This window comes from Haemaphysalis longicornis, unplaced genomic scaffold, assembly GCF_048455015.1.
Source record: "Haemaphysalis longicornis isolate Haplotype H1 unplaced genomic scaffold, Haemaphysalis longicornis Haplotype H1 scaffold_13, whole genome shotgun sequence".
Lineage (NCBI taxonomy): Eukaryota > Metazoa > Arthropoda > Arachnida > Ixodida > Ixodidae > Haemaphysalis > Haemaphysalis longicornis.
Genome location: NW_027526233.1, coordinates 726843 through 743892, shown reverse-complemented (window position 1 = coordinate 743892; position 17050 = coordinate 726843). Strand labels below are relative to the sequence as shown.

At 47.3% G+C, this 17050-nt stretch overlaps 1 protein-coding gene across 3 annotated transcripts in view; it reads right to left on the bottom strand.

Annotated features, from left to right (window-relative positions):
- The window catches only part of LOC144164195 (solute carrier family 22 member 6-B-like), a 77166-nt gene extending 62555 nt beyond the window's left edge, over positions 1-14611 (bottom strand). The window contains exon 1 of one of the 3 annotated variants that reach the window (XM_077694706.1): positions 14589-14611. The gene's annotated coding sequence lies outside the window, so the exon portion shown is untranslated. Of the gene's footprint in view, positions 1-3945; positions 4066-4135; positions 4300-14588 lie in introns of those variants that run through there. The other 2 variants (XM_077694703.1, XM_077694704.1) reach the window with 2 other exon arrangements.
- Between the last annotated feature and the right edge of the window lie 2439 nt (positions 14612-17050).

Sequence of the window (17050 nt, the reverse complement as noted above, 5' to 3'; positions counted from 1 at the left end):
TTCACCGGGAATACAGAAATAGGCACTGTCTTGCCTATTAATAGTCTTATCCGAAGCCTCTTACCCCTCCCTCTGGTCTTGACCTGGTCACCTAATTTTTTCTTCCATTCCTTAATACTCGCCCGCATCCCTCAAACCTTTGCTTTTGGAATTCCATTTTATTTATTTTATTTCTCTCTTTTTTTTTTACTCCGCGTGGTCTTGTGCCCCGTACGTCACTCTAACTTTATCTTTCCGTTTTTGACAGTTTCAGGACAGGCCTGTTCCAGGAATGTTGCCGTGGGTGACACGTGCCATTTCAGTTGCCGGGTCATTGCTTTTTGTGTGTGTGTGGGTTTGTGTGGTTTCCCTCCCTGTTTGTTTCTCTTTTTTTCTTTTTTCCTTGACCTAGTTATTTCTCCCCTTCTCTACCAAACAGCTAGTCGAGCTAGCAGACGGGAGAGCAATAGAACACAACGCGCTAACAATGTCTAGGTGCGGACTGGAATTCGAACGTATATACGCTTAACACTCCAACACTGTCGAATGAAGCCATCACAGATATGTCAAAGCTTTGCGGTATTAATTGTTATCGTAATCGCAGTCAGGTGAGCAACCGGTGGGAACTGCAGAATTAATATTCGGAGCATCTGAAGAGATAGGTTTGTCGAATATGCAGATTCAGGTGGAGAAAATGTATAGATTTTTCCGCAAATTAAAAACGATAAGATATAAGCATGGAAAGTTCTCAGATCATGAAGTGGAAAGTGATTTTGGCTGCATTTTGCAGGTGTGGATTGAGGTATTGTTCACAATGTTGAGATGCTAGGGAAGCTCAAGCACGGTGACCTTAAAATTGGTCAAGCGGCTGGATCTCAAAACGACAACAATGAAACTCACCGAAGGAAAGAAAGAAGCCAACTTGCAGCCACTACGAGTCGGAGCGGAAAAATTGTGGATGACGCTTCAGAACCAATTCGCATTTTTCGCTGGAGAAAGAGAAGGTAGCGTCGACATCCTGCATTACATCCTGGCGATAATAATCAGGGTGAGCAATAGCTGTGCAAGAACCGGAACCTACAAAAGAAGCCGGTAACCTAGCCTAAATTACCGTCATCAGCATCGAAAAACGCAAACGTACGGCAATGCCAACTACGAAGTAACGAGTGGAATTCTTTTATTTGAGTTGTCCAAATAGATAAAAAAGCGAACTTCCGGACGTTCGTGCCTACAGCATGGCAAACAACGAGAAAGAAATAAAGTACTATTGAAAAAAGACTGAAATCAACCAACTAGAAAATACCTGTCAGTGAGGACACCCTTAACGCATTCAGTATGAAAAATGTAATATATACGGAACAACACGAATGATTTATTGAAAATGGAGGTAATATTCTACACGAAAATCTTTGCTTCGACGGCACCTCAGAATACAGTAATCGAAATACCCGCCTCATATTAGAGCTTGCAAGAATAATCACGAATGAAGAATCAAAAGCGCTCAAAGGGGTGAAAATAGACAAAGCGCCACGTTCAGACGGAATAACAGCCGATCATGGTGGAGACACTGCAGTGAAAAAGCTCACCTAAAATCCTCGCAACTCCTCGGAACTTCCAACGCACCCCTGACATGGATAATCGCGAATAAAAAAAATGGATAAAAGCTCCTCCACAAAACGTTGGTGGAGTGAAAAAGCCTAACAGTGATTCTTGTCTGCAACGTATAAGTGAAAGTACACCTATTCGCATAACCGAAACCCTCGGCGTTGAAAAACTAAGCGGAAAGCCGGTTCTAAGAGGGTTTCTCAAGCATAAGTTATATTCCGGGAGGTTGAAAATGGGCAGAATTATAGTAAATCTCTTTTGACGCATTTGACTCAGTAGCTAGCAACGCTGATGTAAGAGCGTTGCGACGTGGTGGAACCTTACATACGAGGGTGCGAAAGCAGGATGGCTAACAAGGCCCAATCAGGAGCGATATCGGACAAGGACCACACAGTCTCGCCGGACGAGGGGTGCCCAGGAAACTTAATTGGGAAAAGTCAAGATCACTGGGAAATACTTTAGCCACTTGAAGCTTCTGCATTACACTGAGTCAGTTTAGTCAGCACTTTGAGTACCTTCTTCGAGAACTGTACTTAAAAATTGCGCCCACCTCACCGCGAGGGGAACCCTGTGTAGATGCGACGCAGGTTCACTTGGTGTTTCCGTTGGATTGATTCTGAAATCACGTGAAACGTGTCGGGAACGCGTATGATTATTATGTTTTATGATTATTATTATGTTTTATTGGACAATCTTGGTCAATCTCTCTAAGTGGTATGCTTGGGGCTTCGCTGTCGCAACGACCTTTACTCCATCATTGTTGCTGTAGTGGGAGCTTCTTTTCTTTTATTGCAAGTGTTAATCATTGCCACATCATGCGTTGTATCAGTAGCTTCTTGACGTAGTTTGAATGAGTCAATGGTATAAGGCGCTTTCGTAGCATTTGATTCTGTCTCGGTTTTGTGGCGCAGTTGGAAGAGCACCATGTATACCTCGCGTTCCGCCCACAGGGTCGTGGGATCGAAACCGGGCGCCGCTAACTATTATTTTTTTATAGTGTAGGGGGAGGGGTGTGGACGGACAACAACGCCGTATGGAGGTACAAGGCGAATGAATGAGATGCAGTCGCATCTAAAATCTTGGCTGGATGATTGAAAATAAACTCCTTTTCTGTCCTTAGGAATCCAGATTGACATCACCGACTACGACAACACGGGTAGCGTCACGGAAATTAACCCGTGGACCGAGGACTTAAGCAATTCTTAAGGGCTCACTTTCCCTGTTGCCGGCAGCAAGCATCATTTGTATTCCGTCCGTTAATCACTTTTAAGGCAAATCCAAAATTTCGTCACAAATATTCCGGGAACGTCTTTTTCAAGATGAAGAATTTCATAATTGACGGAGTCAATTGTTGCAGCTTTTTGTGCACGTTATTAGTGCTCATCAAGATCGGGAAATAAGAAATACAGGAAAAAATTATATGGCCCTAGATTCCCGCGGATTTATTATCATGAGCAGTAAGGTACCTATGTCGCTAAACAGGCTAGCACACCACCAATGTGTACTTCCGGTGGGGGCTAAAACTTGTGTTCCGACTAAGTACTTTAAAAGAAAGCTGAGGTTGTCCCAACGGGTAACAGGTAATGTTACGGGTAACACTCAATGCAAAAGTTGCTGTTGTTGTTGTAGCCCTTTATTCATCGAAGGAAGGCCATGCGGCCAAAATAGGAATATGGAGAGAAGGGGAAGGAGTAGGCCAGTTATAGAGATGATGCGTCCATGAAGGCCGCACAGGAGGGAAAAGGGCGCGATGGGTTAGAGAAAAAGCTCCCATTCTTCGTAAGAAGAAACGTTGGAACGTTGAAGGAACGTTGAACGTGATTGGGGAGCAGGTGGACCATCCGTTTAATGAACTGGCTACTAAAAGGTGGAAAACCCAAAAGTGGAAGGCAAAGGACAAGACAGAGTCATGAAATATCGAGATTTCGGGGTTGCGGGGCAAAGAATAGGTGCGAAAATCTGCGATAGAAATCAGATGCTGAGGATGATTATGATGATTATAACGGAACTGCTATATAGATACAAATGACCAAAATGAAATATTTCTGTTATTTAATCCCAATATGGCCGAGTAATATTTCCCGCAAGAGGGGGGGGGGGGGGTCTTTGTGGGCGGACACTCTAAACTGAGCACACCCAGCAGTTATGGGATACAAACACCATGCAGGAGATTCGCGAACCTTGTGTACGAAAACACCTTAAACACTCAGTGGTGAGTGTCCTGTGCCCCAATTTCGCACGCGCGTTTTTGTCGTGTTTGAAGTTCTGCTAATGGAATACCCTACACTCCCGACGTATTTTTATACTGGTGAGGCAGCAGGGAAGGCGCGCTTTTGGAGGAAAGAGAACCGCATATTACACCTGATACCGAGGGATTGAGGCGCACCGTCGCAATCGAATTTGAGGTCTACGGAACATTTCGCGACTGAGCGGCCACGATCCTAGGCGCACAACACAAAATTATGCAGGGCGATTATTACGCTCCCGCCTCCTTCGACTATCTTATTTGTCCTTATTATCTTTTTAACCAAATGGAGCGTTTACCGCTTACCGCTTGACTGTATCCGTTCTTCGTTCTAGACTTCTTGACACAGCACCACGCGCTTTCCGGTTGAAGAGGATATCGCGGCCTATTCTGGTCTCCACGGACAACACGCCACTCGGACAACGTCTTGGCCGCCGTTCGAGGCCTGACGGGAAACTCGGGAGATACGGGCGACACTCTTGAATCGCAAAAAGCGCATCTCAGACGGAAAGTGCACCTCCATCTCCTCTGTGATAAGAAATTACAGCAGCTGTCGCGTTTATCGTACGTTTCCCCGGGCACCACACCTTGCGCTTCCAACAAAGTGCGTCGTTCTAACAGGTCCTTGGGAGATATCCGGAGGAGGCGCTGTACTGCCAGTGTCCGAAGGATATCGAATGACGACCACTGGCCGGCCCTCGAAATCAAGGGGGATAATGCGCGAAACTTCAATAATGTTGTTCTACCATTATTCTTATGGTTCTTCGTTCGTAGCTTCAACGCGGACTTATTTGTTCGGGGAGGAACAGTCGCTAATGTAACTTCAGTCTGAAAATAACTTAAAGTGTATCCCTCTATCTGCTACGTCTCCGATCCAGGGCGGGGCTACTGCATCCTTCAGCTGTAACTATAACTGTTGTCCGAGTATTAGACCCTAAGAACTCTGCCTAATACACACGACAATGAGGCAGGCGGGACGACAGCAGCTTACCGTTTTCACAGTGGTGTTCGTCAGGCGAAGTTTGCTGTTTCCCCGCAGTTCAATGCATGCCCTCCAGCCCCACAGCGCGTCGCTTTGAGTCGTTCGAGCGATCATGAACACAAAAGACAAATTTGGTTCATTCAAAAGCGTGCAACCTTTATAGCAGCCCTTAAGACAAAACACAAGTTTGGTTCATTCAAAAGGTTGCCTCGTTAGAATCATACTGACACCACTTTTCACTAAAACTTCGCTGAAATGAGCCACATAATTTGGAAAAAAGGGAAAGGCCATGCCACCCACTCGCTCATTTCCCGCCAACGAAACCTATGATGTCATACCAGCCAGCTCTACCATTGGCGGAGGCCGGCAAAACCAAATGCAAATTAGGCAGAGCTTATGAGCTTGCTGTACGGGCTATTCGCGCTTACATTTAGGCCAAATTCTTTTTAAAGCAGTAAGACTGGTGGGACCGACAGAGGAAGTTGCGAAAGCACGCGTAAACGTAGAAGTAACGATGCGTACTGCTGTTGGTACAGCGCGAACTATGCTTGTTTTATATGCACCGGACTGCGGGGCTTTTGGGTAGTTATAGACACTTGCCGATTGACGCAATTTCCTCCTGAGCAAAAAGAAGTCCGATTTAAATACGGTCAAACACAATCCAGAGGCACAAAATGGCATGTCACGGTATGGTGGCGCCATCTAGGTTCACTAACGGTGTGCAAGGATTTCCAATCGGCTGCAGAGCGCTCGGTTCCCGTGATGTCATTGCAGACCACGAAAATACATGATTTACGGGAAAATTAAAATTTTAACGTAAATGTATTATTTCTCAGTGAATGAAACAACATTTGCATCCGGACAAGCACTGAGGACACTCTAAAACACGAAATATTTGAAACAAACTTGTATTTTTCTTCTTGGCTCCTTTAAGGAGGCTGTCCAACCACTGCAGTAAGGTTGTGTGCGACATCAGCGAAATCCACACAGTGCCCTCGGGCCAACACATCGCGCCTCAATGGCTACCTGGTCACTCGGGAATAGGAGGAAATACTACATCTGATGCAGCCACGAGCGCTGGCCACTCTCTACGTCACATGACACAGCTTCCTTTCTCTTGCGAGGATGGTTGTGCCCTTATCTATCGAACTGGTGGGCTGAGCACATGTTGAAGTGGCAGGACCCTCGCAGCGCATATCCACCTCTGCACGGCCTTGAACCCATCTGTAAATTCTGTGTTCCGCCCGACCTAAACAAAGCGTCGGACGGTGTACTGCATCGTTTGCGTCTCAACGTGGCTTACGCCGGAAGCTCCAACTTTAAAATATTGCCATATTGCCGCCAACCATGTATGCGTTTGTTTGTTTATTTATTGTTTGTTTTTACTGCCCGGCTACGCCCGGCTCTGTTATCTGTCTCAAGCGAAGCGCGTCTTGCATTCTTCATTTTTTATGCCGCACGGGCTACCTCATTCAGATAAGCAGACTGTTTCTTGTTAACGTCACTAGCCCAGAATAACCTTCTCTGATCTACAATGTTATCGATGTAAATCGACGGTTCCAGAAACACTCGCGCCGAAAGATAAAAGCCTGCAGAGCAGACGCTACGGCATTCCGATCGTCGACGCTCGCTCGCATACGTCACTTTGTTGACTGCTGCTTCGCCGCCTGTGTATTCTTTGATTTGTTAGCGGAGCACAAGTTCGCTCCAATAAACGTGTTTTCCTTCAAGACAACTGCGTCGTCTCTGGCGTCGTGACAATATGGTGGAGGATTCAGCACTGTGCCCCACGTGCGCTGTGCGCGAGACTACTGTCCCGCGATTTGCCGCTGTACGAGCAACAGCGGCTAGCTGCCTGTCTCCTGTGTGACGCGGAGCAAGGCTTCAGTTGTGCCACTTCCTTGGACCCTGGGCCAACACAATGACTCATTTGTTTGCCCGCGTATCTTTGTTTGTGCGTTTATTTGTAATGAAAAAAAACTAAGAAATACACCTGCTGGGGCTCGAACCCAAGCCGTCAGTGCCAGTATTCAGTACTCTACAGGAAGGCCAAGAGCCCGAACGGTAGGCTCTTTTTAGCAGGCGCTCAAAAGAAAAGCGCGCGCAGTGACATCACACATGTCACGTGGGTGTTCTTGCAGCGAAGCGTTTGGAAACACGCCACCCGGCCTGGAGCAGTGGAACGCGGTAAATTTAAATTGACTTCAGCAAACCTCCAGCGCGTTTACTTTGGGAGGAGCGCGACGGGAGAGGAACAGCATGAGAGGTGAGCGGGAAAGCGAAGGGAGGTATTTAATTGGTAAAAGTCGACGAAAGACCATCGCCTCTTCGAAAAACTGCCAGTTTGGCTTGTTGGTATACGTTCATGATCGGGAAAGCGCCGCTTAAACACCAAGACGAAGGAATAGAAGCGCCGTGCCCGTTTCGTCGGCATTTGAAGCGAAAGGAGCAGATATGCGGAAACATTTTCTAGCTGGCAAACCAACCAGCCAGTAGTCGGTTTGTGAGCAATGGTTTTTATTGCCGAATAATATATTGGAATGAGGTCAATTTTTTTCGACTACCTGGCTTCTTTCTATTCGGTGCGAAACGTTCCTTGCGGGCGTATAGCCAGCTTCCGACCAGTGTTGCGGAATGGGCATCCCCATTCCATTGCAATTCCATTCCGAAGAATTAAAACATGTCATGATTCCATTCCGTTCAATTCCTGGGAATTACATAATTTAGCGCATTCCCATTCCTGGAATGGACGGGCAGGTCAATTTCATTCCTTTAATTCCTCAACGTAAAAACTGCCTCAGGCACTCTAACGAGCTATCGAGCAATGCAACATGAATGTGACGTTATCATACGCGTTCAAGACTGCAAAAGTATGCAAAATGTGCCACTTGTCACCGATATGGGAGATGGTAGCAGCTTGGTTGCATATATCATGCAGAACAACTACCCTTCTAATGCAGCAAACATTTACCATACCTTATTAACGAAAGTAGAGAAAAGGGCGAAAGCTAAAAGTTCGTCCAAATTTCTCTGAAAGTGCATTGAAACTATCGCCAAACATTCAAACTCCCAAATCGCAAGCGAACAACGAACCCATGCGAGGATTTCTCGCGCACAAGTAACGCATCTACGAACGATCTAAATATACACGGTTACGTGGTTTATGAGATAAAGATATACTATTGCACTTCGTCTTCAGGGTCGACGCGTGTGAAGTTTTGCTTAGAACTGTTCTTTTTCGCTATTTTCAAGTAAGCTTTTTGACACAATGCAAGCCCCGTTTCAGAGAGAGAGATAGGAAGGCTTTTTTGCGGTCCCCGGTTCCACGCACGCACCGTGCGTCCAGTGATGTCAGTCAGCACAGCTTTACGGTATAGCAACCGGTATATGTGGAAATCCAATATTTTTTTTTTTGACAGAATGTTATTGGTCCAACTAAGAAAGCTTTCGTTCTAAGAGGGGCAGTGTCACACTTCCAATTTTTACAGAATAAGTAGCCGGATCCCGCTACTCATTTTGGTGTCTGCATGTTAGCTTGTTTTAACGGTTTGTTGCTGCGCGATGCCAGGTGGAGCAGCTATTACGTTCAGGTCCGTTTCGTTGCACAGTCTGTCGCATTCTGTCGTGCTATGTGCTTTGCGTACCGTGATACCAGCGTAATTAGTACGCTGTGGATAACTCACACGAATGTAGTGCGGAGCTTTCTCACATGCACACGCATTCTAAATGCTTACTTGAATGATTTCAAGTGAATTTACAGCATTGAGCACTAATGATAATGTACCAACGCGAGAGACTGGAAGGCAGCGTCACGGAACACCGTTAACAGTTTTGCATTCAGCGTAGGAAAGTCACCACCGCTTCCACGTTGGCCTCCATTTCGCTTGTTTATTGCCCTGGCACTACCTCAGCCGAATCCGTTCAATAGAGGGAATTATTTATGACCCCATAATTTAAAGTGACAGAACCATATCGCGACGAGAGCCCTGGCAAAATAAAGAACTATGATCAGGAGTTTGTTTTGGTGAACGCGCCTCCAATATACACAAGGACCTGAACAAAATTTTGAAATGAGGCCTCCCTACCTGAATAGTGGCGATGCTGCAACTTTCACGCCGATGACTAAGGCTTCAGTAATCAGGTACGTTCGTACTCCGGGCGCAAAGGCCCCATGCACAGAAACACAGCAACTAAACCACGAGCAAGTTTGAAACAACTGGAGGGGAAGGCCACCCTTTCGGATAGAAGCAAAGCACGCGTGTGTCACACTGCAGAGAGCTGTCAAAGCACTCGCACACAAGGGCGCTGCTGGAGCCGGAACTGTTAGAAATAAACGCATTTTGGCAGCTACGTCTTCTGCATTGTCGTATTTAATATCTCATGCAATTGTATATCACAGCTTCCCACTACCGTACCCCAGTGTGCAGGTAGAAATCTCTGTAACACATCCGAAGCTCGCTTCTTATGCCTATGGCGGATGCCGGGCACGCAAATCCCACACCCACAATTCTATTTTACTGCCTTGGTTTTGATTTGCTGGAGCCCCGCTGCAACAGACGGGCATGTGGGTACACAGGCTGGCGCCGCATTCCCGGGAGATGCCTACCAGGTCAGCTAACAAGCTACAACGCTATTCATTCTGCGCCGGGCACGGAGGGTGGTAGGAGAACGCCAAGAAGACTCGCTGTTTCATGTTTCATGCGCAAATGTTTTATATTGCTAGTTCCAAGGTTTCGCAGCATCAGCTTGATGTGAAAAACACCGCGGCTTCGGACGCGTGCCGTTCGCATTCCCCCCCTCCTGCTTCTCGATGATGTTTCGCGCCTGCTGGCCTGGACACATGGCGCCTGCAACTGATATGCCGGTCTGCCATCGGCGCCACGGACAGTCTATGCCTCAAAAAACCTGCCACAGTACGAAGACCCGACCTAACATCGTCACCGGCCCGGCGACCAAACGCGCTTGCGCTGCTCGAAGTTCAGTTGCACCAGCGCTGCCGCAGACTGCGCGGATTAGGTTACTCGAGATGCCGGGTATACGTTCTCGTTTTCGTCGCCGGTGCTCCCTTTGAGATATACCGACGAAGTCGTCGCGACCGACTAATTAAGCAGCCGGACGGCGCCAGGGACATTGACGTCGTCGTCTAACAATTACTATTCCATTCCCATTCCATTCCAAATATGTGGGTTTAATTCCAGCGCTTAATTCCATTCCCATTCCATTCCACCAGCCACTGCCCTCATTCCATTCCCATTCCATTCCGGCACCTCAAAAAGGTGGAGTAAATCCGGAATCATTCCAATTCCGGAGTGGTAACTCCGTAACACTGCTTCCGACTAAAGACTGAGTTGTTAATACACACGGATAAAATTGTAGCTATCCCTTTCTGTATTGTGCACCATTGGCCCATACCAAGAAATTTTCCCTGAGAATTTCTTTTTTTCGGGGAAAATGTCTTGGTATGGCCATTGATGGCCAGGTTAAAGGTAATGTCGGGACGGAGGCTATGGCGTTGTGCTGCTGATCCCGAGGACGCGGGCTCGACCCGGCCACAGTGGCTGCTTTTATGATAATGGAGGCTTAGAGAGACAACGCCTGTGTGGCAATATCTCGGCGAACATCAAAGATAGGTGGTCACAAATAATCCTGAGCACTCAGTTAATTAATAAATAAATAAATAAATCAATCTCAAACGTCAAGAATTGTTACAATAAGATTTTGTTACAGAATGATTTTTTTTTTGTTTAGTTTTCCTTACACCATAGAAGACCTGAACTATAGGTCCTCATGGTGATTACAACTTGGTTATCAGCAATTCTTACTTAATCATTTGGGAGAGATACTGTTCAAGGAAAATTAACATCCTCGCGGATGTTACTATGGCTAAAAGAACGATTGTTCGTGAACGAGAACCCACAGCATTGCCGAATTGTTCCATCACTTGTACATACGTCCCCCATATCGTCATTGTTCTTTATTTTTTTACTCATCGTTTATATTGCGCAGTGCCATTTGCGATACCAAGGTGTATCAAATCTGCCCCAAATGTACGATTCCATGTTATGCCACGTTGGTGGTTCATCCTAAAGTGCCTTGGATCGGTAAGCTCCCAAGACGAGCAACTAATTAAGTTAGCGTACATTTAGTCCCTCAATTACACCTCACCAATGGCGCAAGTGTAATTACAACGGACGGTGAGTGGCGGCTCGGCAGCCCCAGAAGGTCGACCAGTCGCCGAATTGAGCAGCGCGGCGCCTTCGTCCACCTTTGCCAGCCCGTTGCCTCGATTCACCACGTCACAAAGAAGGGCCTGGACGCCAGCCGGCCTTTACGCTTCGTCCGGCCAGCCTTATAACCAATTACACCGAACCGCGCTAACTCTTATCGGCAACTTAAATTTGCATTGCAGCTTCCTCTATGCCGGTCTGAGTTGTGATCTACTCATTTGTTCTTTTGATGGTTCGGCGTTCTCTACTTTCACGGCCCGGTTTATTGCACTGTTTTATTCATCTTTCTCATTAAAGTTCCGCCTCTTCTGGAGTGTCGTTTGCTACATTGTATTTTTGTTTCCTCTGTCGTTGTCGCCTCCACATTCGCCCTCTTTTCCCCGCTTTACTGCAGTCATCCCCATCTGGCGCTGGCGCCAGCAGGGCCCACTTCTCCAGTTCACCTTAAACAGGCCTCCCTGTCCCTGTCTCCGCGAATTCGATCTTTGAAGAATTCGGGAAGGATGTCGAAATCCTTTGTCGTCACCTGAACTAGGTGATTCTGCAAGACTCGTAGACGAAGAAACAAAACCAGCGCCGAATAAAAAAGCTGGCTTATGCAGCCAAGGAAATATTTGGACTGCCCTATACACGGTCGTCAAAAAGGGAATGTCGGGACTCCCGTTTCAGACGTAGTCCAACTCTTGCGATCTAGATGCCAGAAAACATCGTTGTTTCTACCACTGTAAATATGAACGGCACAAATGGCAATGCTGCCAAGGTTTTTTTTTTTTTTGTTTGACACAAGCGTAAACCTATCGGTGTGGTAAAGAAAGTCTTAATCGGTAAAAGCGCTTCGTTTGTCGGCAACCGCGCCCTGTATCATTCAGTCAACAGTGCAGATGTCACGGATTCCGCTGGCCAGAAGTGGGGTCCCTAAAGCACTAGCATGAAGAACAGCTACTTTCCTGCAATGGCAAAGAACAAGCAACTTCTCGTAGTAAAGTTTCCACAAGAGCATCACACCAGAACACTATGTCTGTGGCTACAAAGAGGAAACGAAACCCGACCTGTCTGTCAATTTTACATTATTGAATATTTTTGTACTGAAAATACGATATTGACAGGCAACGCTCTCCAGTAGAACCAGGAGAGAAGTTAGAAATTCCTCTGGATCTCCCAGGGCAATAATCTCATAAAACATTTTGTGTAAATGAAAGGTGGCCAACAGAAAAAATGCAGAAATTCGTTTTTATGCTTCGATAGTTTCGCCTTTTCATTTTGACAGAAGTGTTGTCGTTTTCATTCTGCGAGATCACTGCGTTTCGATTCGGGTCGTTTTCGTTTTGATTGATTGATTGTAGGGTTTAACGCGCCGACGCAACGGAGGCGATGAGGCGCGCCGTAGTGGAGGGCTCCGGATTAATTTGACCACCTGGGGATCTTTAACGTGCGCCGAAATCTCGCACACACGGGCGTTTTTGCTTTTCGCCTCCATCAGAAAAGCGGCCGCCGCGGCCGGGAATCGAACCCGCGACCTCGTGCTCTCGTTTTCGTTTTCACTGAGGTCAAGCTTCGCCTGTTTCCAAGGGATATAATTTATCTGAGGAGCTTTTTCTTAACAATTTCATTTTACCAAGTGCGCCAAGGCTATGGAGGCTCAATCATTTCAGAGCCGTTGTATACGCTGTATGGGTTCGTTCTAACCGAATGATTGAAAAGATTTGATGGATATTGAAATTACTGAATTTGAATTTAAGTGTTCAATTCATATTTTTGTTCTTTACATCGATATTTATTATACCTTTGAACGAAGTCTACGAACACACTTTTTTTGTTTTCTAGCAAATTCCCTCAAACCTCTGTTCCTCTGTTTCCTTTTCTCCGTTTTTCTCCATTTTTTACTAATGCTATTTTTTTACTAATGAGCTGCGTATTCCTCAATACTTTACGGCGGTTTTTTAAACACGAAGTCCCGCGGGAAAGAATGTCTACCTCTGGGGCATGTTTAAAAAAACACGGAGGTGAACTTGTGGCGGGATCAGCAGCTAAACGTGTATTTTTTTTTTTTTTATTTCACAGTTTATCTTAGGTCTTCAGTCTTAGCTCGTCTGAAATCATAGCAGAAACACCATGCGCCGTTTGAGGCCACCGCCCCAACCACCGAGATGACGTCACAGTGGGTTTCAGAGTGTCTCGGAGTGTGCCAGAGCCTCAAACCGACAGCTCAACTTTCCCACTTTCGCAAGGCCATTCGTCGCGTCGCAATACTTGTAGTATTGCGACGTGACTACTGTCGCAGTACTGGTAGTGGGGAAGGTGTGCCGTAACACCGCCAAGTCCGCTGCGGAAAAGTGCCGCCACCGCGCTCGCTCAGAGCCTCGCCTCTGCGGTACCACGTGACTCGGCGAGGTTGACCGGCTGCTTCCCCGACGCTTGGTCTTGTCACGGATGGCTGTGCTCCACTTTTCGCTCGTGATAGCTAGGTTGGCAAGTGTTAAGCCTGGCGCCTTTCTTAATGCTAGTTCAGCAAAACAAATTCTCAGTTGCCTCATTTACGTTCAATGCCGAATATCTTCTTGCATGTCACAAAGATTAAAAATTGACCGCCATCTCAAGCCTTGCAAACTTGCTGTGTGTACTCGCACACGACGTCAAAAAATTGGCGGGGTACGGTGCAAGGAAAGCGGCACTTTTGACGGCACTTTCTTATTAAGACGTGCGAGGAAATCGATCGGAAGTACTGAAAGCGTGGCCAATGCTCTCTGGCCTTTAATGTGTTAAGGTAATGAGTCAATGTTTACAACACACCTCAGTGTCCTTTCAGTGGTATGCGTTTGCGGTATGCTAAATTGTACTGCACTACGACCTTTCTGGTTACAAATTCCTTTATACTTAGTGGCTACTGTGATCAAACAGGGAAAGTCAAAGCCGGTTTCTTAAAAGAAAGTAGGTGCGATCTACCTCGTAGCCTGAGTGAAATCGAAATCCCAAAACCCGAGCTGCGTCGACCGTGTCGGGATGGCGCAGTCGTTGGCTCCATAACGCGAGCGCGATGCCGGCCACGGGAAGCGTTTTTTTTTTCTTTTTTTTTTTTTTGAGGCGCTTTACGTGTCTTTATGAAAACCCATTGTGTAAGGTGGCTTTCCTGCAGTGCGTTTTGGGCATAACGATTTGGATTGTGGACTTCGACTTCGAACTTTGAAGGCATTGGCTTTCGAGCAGAGAAAGGTTCGCGTTTCAGCCACCTTTCCCTTCGCCCACTATCATCATCATCGTTCGCGAAAGTTGGCTTTCCTGCGCTGCCTTTTCGGCCAACGTCTCCCTCCGGGAAGCATAGGATGCTTCGCCCTAAAGAAGACATTCACAGCTCAATGAGCCTTGATTCGCTGCAACCCCCAGAATCCCTCGTGCTGGCTTGTTTACGCGCGCGAAACAGAACTTCTGACCTGCACCATAGCAATCCGGAGAGAGTGCTTCACTAAAACGGTGTGCAACCACAAGATTCGCGGTATGACGATGACACGAGACGCACTTTAAACCGAAGAAGTACGCAAGTTTCGAGTCTTACCGGGAGTGGGGCCGGCTGGGCGTCGCGCCTGTCGTCACAGTGAGATCGTGAAAGTAGCCGCAAGGAGCAGGGCGTCGCCGTCAAGGCCATTCTCGACCGTGTAGCACAAAGTAATAAATGAGGATGTTGCCGGCGGCATCCCGCAATACGCCTGCCAGCATCAATCGCCTTCCGCGTTCCACCCTCCCCCCCCTACGAAGATGCGTGGCCTGCGTCAGCGGGGGTGTTTTTAACGTATAGTCTATCTTTTTCTTGGGATATTTTGGTCTGTCTGTCTGTCTGTCTGTCTGTCTGTTCCTCGATTCAGCCAACGACAAGAAGACTAAAGAATTCTAAAACGAGAAGTTGTTGCAGGCAAAACCTTTCCTAACCACTCAATGTGGTACCTACATACTTCATAGTTGTCAAGATTGTTGGCCAAAACTAGGCATATTTGAGGCGGAACACCTAGGCAGCGTTGTTTAAAGTGGAAATAGACGTGCGCCTAATGGTAGCGAAGTGGAGTGAAACACGATACTTTGACCCGAAAGTACTAAAAGAGCTCGCGCCGGACTCTTGACCTCGCGACGGCATTTCAAGTGAAACAGTAACGACAGATGGCAGCAGTGGAAGGCGGGAAGATCTCCTCCGCGTTTTTCGTGGGAGGAGCGGCACGGGAGGGGTTCGCCGCTCAGTCGGCCCGACCACGCTGTTTTACCACCACTACTTCCGTAACCACGAAACATATTTCACGCTCGCTGCATTTGCTCACTCAGCCACGCAATAAGACGGTAAGCTAGCGCTGCACCATGTATTCGTAACGGCGACGCAATCCAGCAGTGTTTAATGAAAGTGCACGCATAGTGCGCAGGTGCGCAAAAGCGCGGCGTACCGCAGCGGACAACCTGTGGTGTAGTGAACTAGAATAGGGGAGTGGCCCGAGCGGGCGGAGACGGCGTTGCTTTCGGCGTGCCGCGCGCCGTCGACCACCGCTAGGGTGGCTAGGGGCGCTGGTGCACGATCTCGCAGCCGGTCAGCCGCGCCCGCGCTTTCGCCGCAGCCCTCAGACCGGACGAAACCTCCCTGTTCTGTGACGAAACGTAGAACTTGGAAGGCGGTGGGTGCACGTGCGTTCGGTGGAATCGGTGCGGAGGTTCTGACGCGTTTTTCAAAACAGTGAGAGAGTGCATTTCGTCAAGGACCAGCATGTGAGGAAGGTGGCGAAAAGAAGGACTGATGCGCACTGTTTTGCCCAGGCTGTAACACCGGCTATCAGGGCGCTCCAAAGGCATCTTTGTTCGCCGCCCCAAGAGACGAAGAGGTTCGAAAAAGGTGTAAGCGCAATTTGCGCCGGCAGGAGAGAGTGACAAAACCTTTCTTTATCGAGCTTTTAGGTGGGGTGGTTCCTCATTTAAGGTTACCATGTGCCGTCCCGGCTCGACTGGCCCTCTCGAACAGCAGAAGTTGATCTTGAGGGAGGGAGCTGGACAGCAGCATCTCCCACTGCACAGGAGTAGGGGAAGGAAAAGGAGGTGGGAGGTCTGGGTTCTTGACGCACTCCCATATTATGTGCCATAGAGTGCCTGGTTGAGTACAGAATTTCTTTGTGCGTTGAATCATGTCGGAAGTAACAGATGCATCCTGACTGGATGGGGAAACGTATTTGTCACTATTAGGACAAGCCCCTCACAGAATCGTCGGCGGCAGTGTGCGAGCTCCACTTCGTGTACAGGCCGTTCTGCACAGGTTTGTGCTAAACATGGAGAACGCATTCACTGAATGCTTCAGTCTTCTTGAGCTTCATTTTGATAGCATTCTTGACATTTTGAGTGTTGTGAAGGTTAAGCAGCAGTGTGAACTTGGGTGCAGTGATCATTGTAAGGCTGTTGCGGCAGAAGTGCGTTTTACCTCACGACCCGCATTCACTAGCATGAACAGAAGCAATGCAAAAAGACGGCAATCTGCAAGGTATGCTAAACTAGGTACATGCCCGTAGTACTGGACCAAAATGCTGAATAAACTGTGACAGCACACTGAAAGGTAATCTGTTCTATCTCGTTCACTGTATGTATAATAAAAATTGCAGTCGGGTTTGAAAAAGGTGAAGCTGGCCCATTAGCTGTACACAACCTTGCTTAACATGTAGCACTGCATGTAAGCGCTAACATTAGTTACTGCTCTTTTTTATAGTAATTATAACAAGAAATCACTACAAAATAATATTTCTTTCGCCATGATAGCACCTCTGATCTCTGAAAAATAGTAAAGACTCCATACCATATTGGCAAGCAAGCAGCAGTTAGTTTCGTTTTTGTGCTGTGCGGCGGGTCTAAACTTCCTTCAAGAGATTGGGGGTGGGGGGTCAACGTGCTCATTTGCCCACATGCGCCGAATAATACACCAGAGTTGACTGCAACACCTCGGCTAAAAACTTTGTCGCTCTTAAATGCTGCTATACGAGCAATGACACGTTTTTAGAACCG